Genomic DNA, 5,987 nt, shown 5'->3' with positions numbered 1-5,987 from the left:
ATGGTCTCTCTCTGTTGCAAAGAGAGCTTTTTTTGGTGAGGGGTGAGAGCTACACTTTTTTGTAGGAAGTGGAATTCACTTAGGAATTGTACTGATTTAGTCAAGTGGTGGTACTGCATTCTCCTGTATGACACATGCCCTCACTAGCCCCAGCTAATTTCCTAGCTTACAAGTACCTGCCATGATTTCCGTGCTGTTGAGTAGTTCTAAGTCTAATTAGAGAGCTGTTGGTGAGGTTTCAGCAGCATCGGTGGAACGTACCTATTGGGGAGTTCCGATGACGAATTTTTAGACAATAACAGATTCTTGAGCTGAGCCATGAGTGTGGTTGGAAATTGAAAGTGAACCGGAAGGGAAGTAGGCATTTCTGTTCGCAGAAGTCCAGTGGCTTCCAAAACAGATGAAATGTGGTCTGAGGGATGGTGTGACTACCAGCGACTTCCAGGAAAACAAGTACAGGGATGGTATGACTACATGCGACTTCCAGGAAAACAAGTGCCCCCTTGGAACCATCCCAGTGATGGCAACCATAGATTAATTAATGTTGTGCCAAAGAGACCGCCTGTGGGAGACAAGAGATCTTCTCTGCTAGCCAAACCCAAGGAAGGAGGCTACAGTAGATACTACTGTCATGTTGATTACCAAGAATGGGGCAAGGGCCGCTGTTTTACTCAGGATCCAAGAAGAGCCCCACCCTACAAAAGAGGCCATTATGGCTACCGATGGTCAAGAGATGAGTATTCCACAAGACAACAGCCTCAATACAGGGCCATGAGAAACGGCTTTAGAAGAAAACGTTTCTATTCTTCCCATTATTTAAGACAACGCTCTCCCCATAAACGGGGCGCTCCTTTTTTGAGAGAATCACGTGTGGGCGGGAAGGACTCCCTACACAGCAGATTTGGATCCAGTCTCAGCAGTAGAAGCAGGATGCGCTCCTTCCATCAGTCTCGATGTAGATGGAAAGAGAGAGCCATCCAGTTTTTGAAAACATCAAGAGATACTGTGCCCTCAAGTTCTTCATCCAAGGTTTTAAAAAGCCCAAGCCGGCTGACTGAGAAGGAACAGGCTGATGCTGTAAGCAAGAGGGCTAATGAAAATCCCAAGCAGTCAGAAGTAAATAACTTGGCTGAAATTTCCGAGTTTGAGACGGGATCCAAGGAACCATTATGTATCAACCAGACAGAAGAACCCGAGTCAAACACAACAGCTGGCCCAGAATTGTGTGAAGACAGCCATTTTAGCCTTCGCTCAAATGCGATCGCATCAAAAATCACTGAGATTGAGAAGGGTTACCGACAAGTCTGTGAAACTTTCGGGATGGTGGTGGAAAGGCTGGTTGAAAAGGATCGTTCCTTAGAAAAATCTATACAGTTTGCAATGAAGCAGAGTTTGCATGAAATAGGTGAGCAACATGTTGAAGAACTCAAGCATTTCATTATGGAGTATGATAATTCTACTCCAGATTTTGGAGACCCGTTTTACAAGAATTAGGGCTCGGTTCAAAAAATTGTGTAAAAGCTTCTAGATTTCTTACCTTTGGATTGTTTGCTCACCCTTGATGCATGGGGGTGAAGCTTGGTCCTGCCTCAACTGAATGGAAGTACTAACCCTTTTGGAGGAGGGGATGGGGGGAGGGTTTGCTGTTCCCCAATGGAAGTACTAACCCTTTTGGAGGAGGGGATGCCGGAGTCTTGGGGGGAAGGAGCGAGGAGATGGAGGAGGGATGTGAGGGTGATCTGTGGTTGGTATGTAAAATAAATTAAAAAATTAAAAAATAAAGCCAGTTCATATACACGGCATAAGTTCTGGTCCCATTGCCAGGGAAGAGGATGAGGGGAGATTGGGGGGAAGCAGGAGAAGGGGAGGGAGGGAGAACAGTGATTGGTATGTAAAATGAAAAAAAATAAATAAAAATTTAAATAATAAAAGAACGTGGCAGAAGACAGCAAGGCCAGCTGAGCTCCCCTCACCTTGTAAGTGAGTCAGCGAATAAGTGAAGAGACAATTAGGATATCCCACTCACTTCTTGATCCTTCCCAGCATAGCACTGAGCCACAATACAATTTGTAACAATAGGTACATTTAAAATCACGGTTTTAATTACTGCCCAATTTCATTATCTTCTTTTTTGAGTCAGGGTTTTACCATCTAGATCTAGCTAGACTGAAAACCATGTGTAGTCTGGCCTCAAACTCACAGAGATCCCCCTGCCTCTGCTTCCTTCATTCTGAGATTAAAAATATGTGCCAGCATCTTCAGTATTCTGTTGGTTATAGCCAAGATGTAAGTGCTGTTGTTGCATACACTTTTTCCTTTGGTCCTCCAGCTTACAATTAAAAAATGACATGGAGACATATTATTAATCATAGGCTCAGCCTATCACTTATGCTTGTCCCACTAGCTCTTATAACTTAAATTAACCCATTTATATCAATCAATGTTGTGCCTCATGGCTTTTTACCTCTCTTCCATCTTGCACCTCCTGTTTCCTCTCCACGTACCCTGGTGTCTGTCACACGCCTAGATTCATCTCTCTTGCTCTCTTTCTTCCTGGAAGTCCTGTCTAACTTCTTTCTGCCTAGCTATTGGCCATTTGGATCTTTATTAAAGCAATCAGAAGGTGCCTTGGCAAAGACACATCTTTACAGTGTACAAAATAATTATTCCACAATACATGCTTAGCAGTATATTGCTAAGTTCTTCATTGTGGTACTTTGGTGTCACAGCTTGCTAGGTGTATTTGTTGTTTCCTTCCCTTGGTGTAGCAGTAGCGCCCGCGTTACCACTAACCGTTCACCATGTCTGAGCGAAGGGCTGCGGATTAAAAAATAGAGACAAGAGACAGCGAGTCATTCGTACGATTGCATGTCGAATGCCATTTATTGCAAGAGGGAAGAAACCTTAAATACAGGCTTACAACACAAATGGAGGATCCCCTGAGGGCAGAAGTTCGCTACCAATGGTCTACATTCTAGACCCAAAGTTCTGCATTCTTGCATCTAAGTTGTTTACACCAAATACAGGATGCACCTAAGTTGTTTACACCACAAGCAGGATGTAGGAACAAAGAACCTCCGGTAAGCTCTCCGATGATCCTAAGGTGAGAAGGACACCGGCAGGGAATCTGAATAGGAAGGACACCTGGTCAGCAAGCAAGGCTGCAGCCACTCACAGTCGGGGGTCAGGGCCCATGGCGCCCACAGGTCCCCCCTTTTTATTAAATGAGCTTCTGACTTAGGTTGCGTGGGACCAGCAGACCACCTTACCCGTCATAGAGACATCTGCCCAGGCCACACAAGTGCTCTGTCTTAGGTTGGTGGCAGCCCCCCAAGCATTACCCGTCTTTGAATACTCATTATCATACAGACTCAACCATGTGAGCTGTAGAGTGACTGCCACCAAAGATCTCAAAGTGGCACTGGGCTTGCAATCTGTGCGACACAGAAAAGACCAGCAGAAGTCCTAACCCACCCATAGCCAGAGGGCTACAGGCAATTGAACCATTCCCTATTTAAACGAGCCTTACCGCAAATAGGAGTCCTGTAAGGTGGTATCCTGAGCAAATGGAACTTGAGTTTTAAATAATTTACAACTTACAAAGCCAATTATAATGTATAAAAGTGGAATTAAATTTATCATGCCCAATAAGAAGAAAGATTAACTAACTGTGGTAGCTACTTTTGCTGCCAGGGTCTCCATTGTGCTAGCTGTAGTAACCAATTATGAAATAGCAATCCCAGAAACAATAGCAGCAGTGGCAACAGCGATGTCAGAGTCTCTTCTGGAGCGTGTGAGCATCATCTGTGTCTAGCTGCCACAGTCCACTGGCATGGACACGGCTCCAGGAACACGAACCACCAAGGCCCATTTTTCTTGATCCCAGCACTACTTAGGCTGGCAGGTCTGCAAGAGAACAACTGAGAAACATAAAGAAAACAGAAAACAAAAACAGCAAACAAGGAGCAGAACTAATGGCCTCAGTAATGGCTACATTCAGGCTCACAAATTTTGAGGTATCTTCAGAAAGGCTAGATGAATTTCAGGAGGCAAATAAATGTTGCACAGAGCCATTCCTGAAAAGTAGGTACTACACCAGCTTGAGGGGGGTTGCAAAATGCGAAAAGCTTAGCTGGCATGCTACTGTTAGCAAATGAAGTTCATTGACCTTCAGAGTTATCCTTGATCTCCAAGGTGTGATACATTCTCAATGTTTTTTGAAAAAAGTTACCATACATTACCTTCTGAAGAATCCAACCACATGGCTACAGTTCCTAGGCTTACAATAATGTTTGCCAAGGCTGGCCATATTGGGCTCTCAATCCCCATTGGCATCAGAAGGGGAGAGTTTTTTACGAAGGCCCAATAGGTCTCTGCCATGTTGGGATTCAGCAGCAGCCACAGAGCGTACACAGCGTTCAGGAACCCACAGAGGAATTTCATTGTCCTGCGGAAAGACACAAACAGATCCCCGGGCCCACACCAACACTGGATCGGGTCCCCTCCAAGTGCCAGTAGAAAGATCTTTCCATCGCACCAGAGGATGATTTGCAACAGGAGCCCTCCAGTACTTATCTGCAGCAGATACTCCAGCAGAATCCACCGATAAAAAATTTAAAATATATAAAACAAGGGAAAGAATAGAATGTGGAGAGGAGAGATGAGCCCCTAACTCCCCCCTTTTTACTTTAGCAATATAAGTTTTTAAGGTATGATGGCAGCGTTCTACTATAGCCTGCCCTTGAGGATTATAAGGAATACCAGTCTTATTAACAATAGAAAAATCTTGGCAGAATTTTGAAAATCCCGTACTACTGTAGGCAGGACCATTATCAGTCTTTATGCATTTTGGCACTCCCATGTAAGCAAAAGCATGAAGACAATGATTCTTTACATCCTTAACCTTTTCCCCTGAATGGACAGAAGCAAAAATTAGAGAAGAATATGTATCAATAGACACATGGACATATTGTAATTTTCCAAAGGAAGGCACGTGTGTGACGTCCATCTGCCACACATGATTAGGTAAAAGTCCTCGAGGATTAACTCCCAAATGAGGAACAGGTAAAAATTCCACACAAGTAGGGCATGATTTAACTATGTGGATGGCTTGTTCCCGGGTTATGCCTGTATGATAACGGAGAGATCCAGCATTAAGATGATAACGATGATGCAACTGAGTAGCCTTATCAAAGGCAGAACAGACTAATGTGACAGCCATACGAGTAATGGCGTCAGCCCTCTGATTACCTTCACTTAGAGGTCCAGGCAATTGAGTATGAGCTCTAATGTGGCCCACATAAAGGTTATGTGAGCGAGACCATATAAGTCCTTGCACTTGCAATAAGCATTCATGAATGGAAGAAATGGATGGTATGTAGGCTGTTGTTTCCAAAGGCATAATGGCATGTGCCACATATTGACTATTGGTATAAATATTTACATTCTTATCAGAAAACATCTGTAAAACAAGCAACAGCGGCTGTACCTCTGCCACCTGGGCAGAAGTGCCCTGGCCTTTTATTCTCTTTACTATGTTATCAGAAACCACCACAGCAAAACCACGTGAAGTGCCATCAGTAAATACCACACGGGCCTGAGGAATAGGAGTCATTTGTACTATCTTGGGAAATATAACAGGATGCAATTTAAAAAATTGACACACATCATTGGAGGGGTAGTGAGTATCAAACTGACCCTACATGGAGCATGTCAATATGGCCCAATCATTATCATTAGCTTGCAACCATGCTACTTGAGACTGGGTGTATGGGGTCACCACAATATCTGGCTCCTTACCAAAAGTTTGAACACTGATCTTGATTCCCTTAAATATAATCTGAGCGACAGCCTGTGGATAAGGAGTGATGATCTTTGCTGGAGAAGCTGGGGAATGGTACCCATAAAATAGGACCTGTTTGCCAAAACACTCCAGTAGGTGAATGAGTAAAACAAAATATCAAATACAATAAGGGAGAATTAAGATC

General features: G+C 43.8%; 1 pseudogene; it reads left to right on the top strand.

Moving 5' to 3' along the window:
* The first annotated feature begins 474 nt into the window (after positions 1–474).
* LOC143271061 (periphilin-1 pseudogene) lies at positions 475–1,494 on the top strand (annotated as a pseudogene).
* The last annotated feature ends 4,493 nt before the right edge of the window (positions 1,495–5,987 follow it).

This window comes from Peromyscus maniculatus, chromosome X (genome assembly GCF_049852395.1).
Source record: "Peromyscus maniculatus bairdii isolate BWxNUB_F1_BW_parent chromosome X, HU_Pman_BW_mat_3.1, whole genome shotgun sequence".
NCBI lineage: Eukaryota > Metazoa > Chordata > Mammalia > Rodentia > Cricetidae > Peromyscus > Peromyscus maniculatus.
The sequence above is the reverse complement of the archived record's forward strand: the minus strand, read 5'-3'. Positions and strand labels throughout refer to the sequence as shown.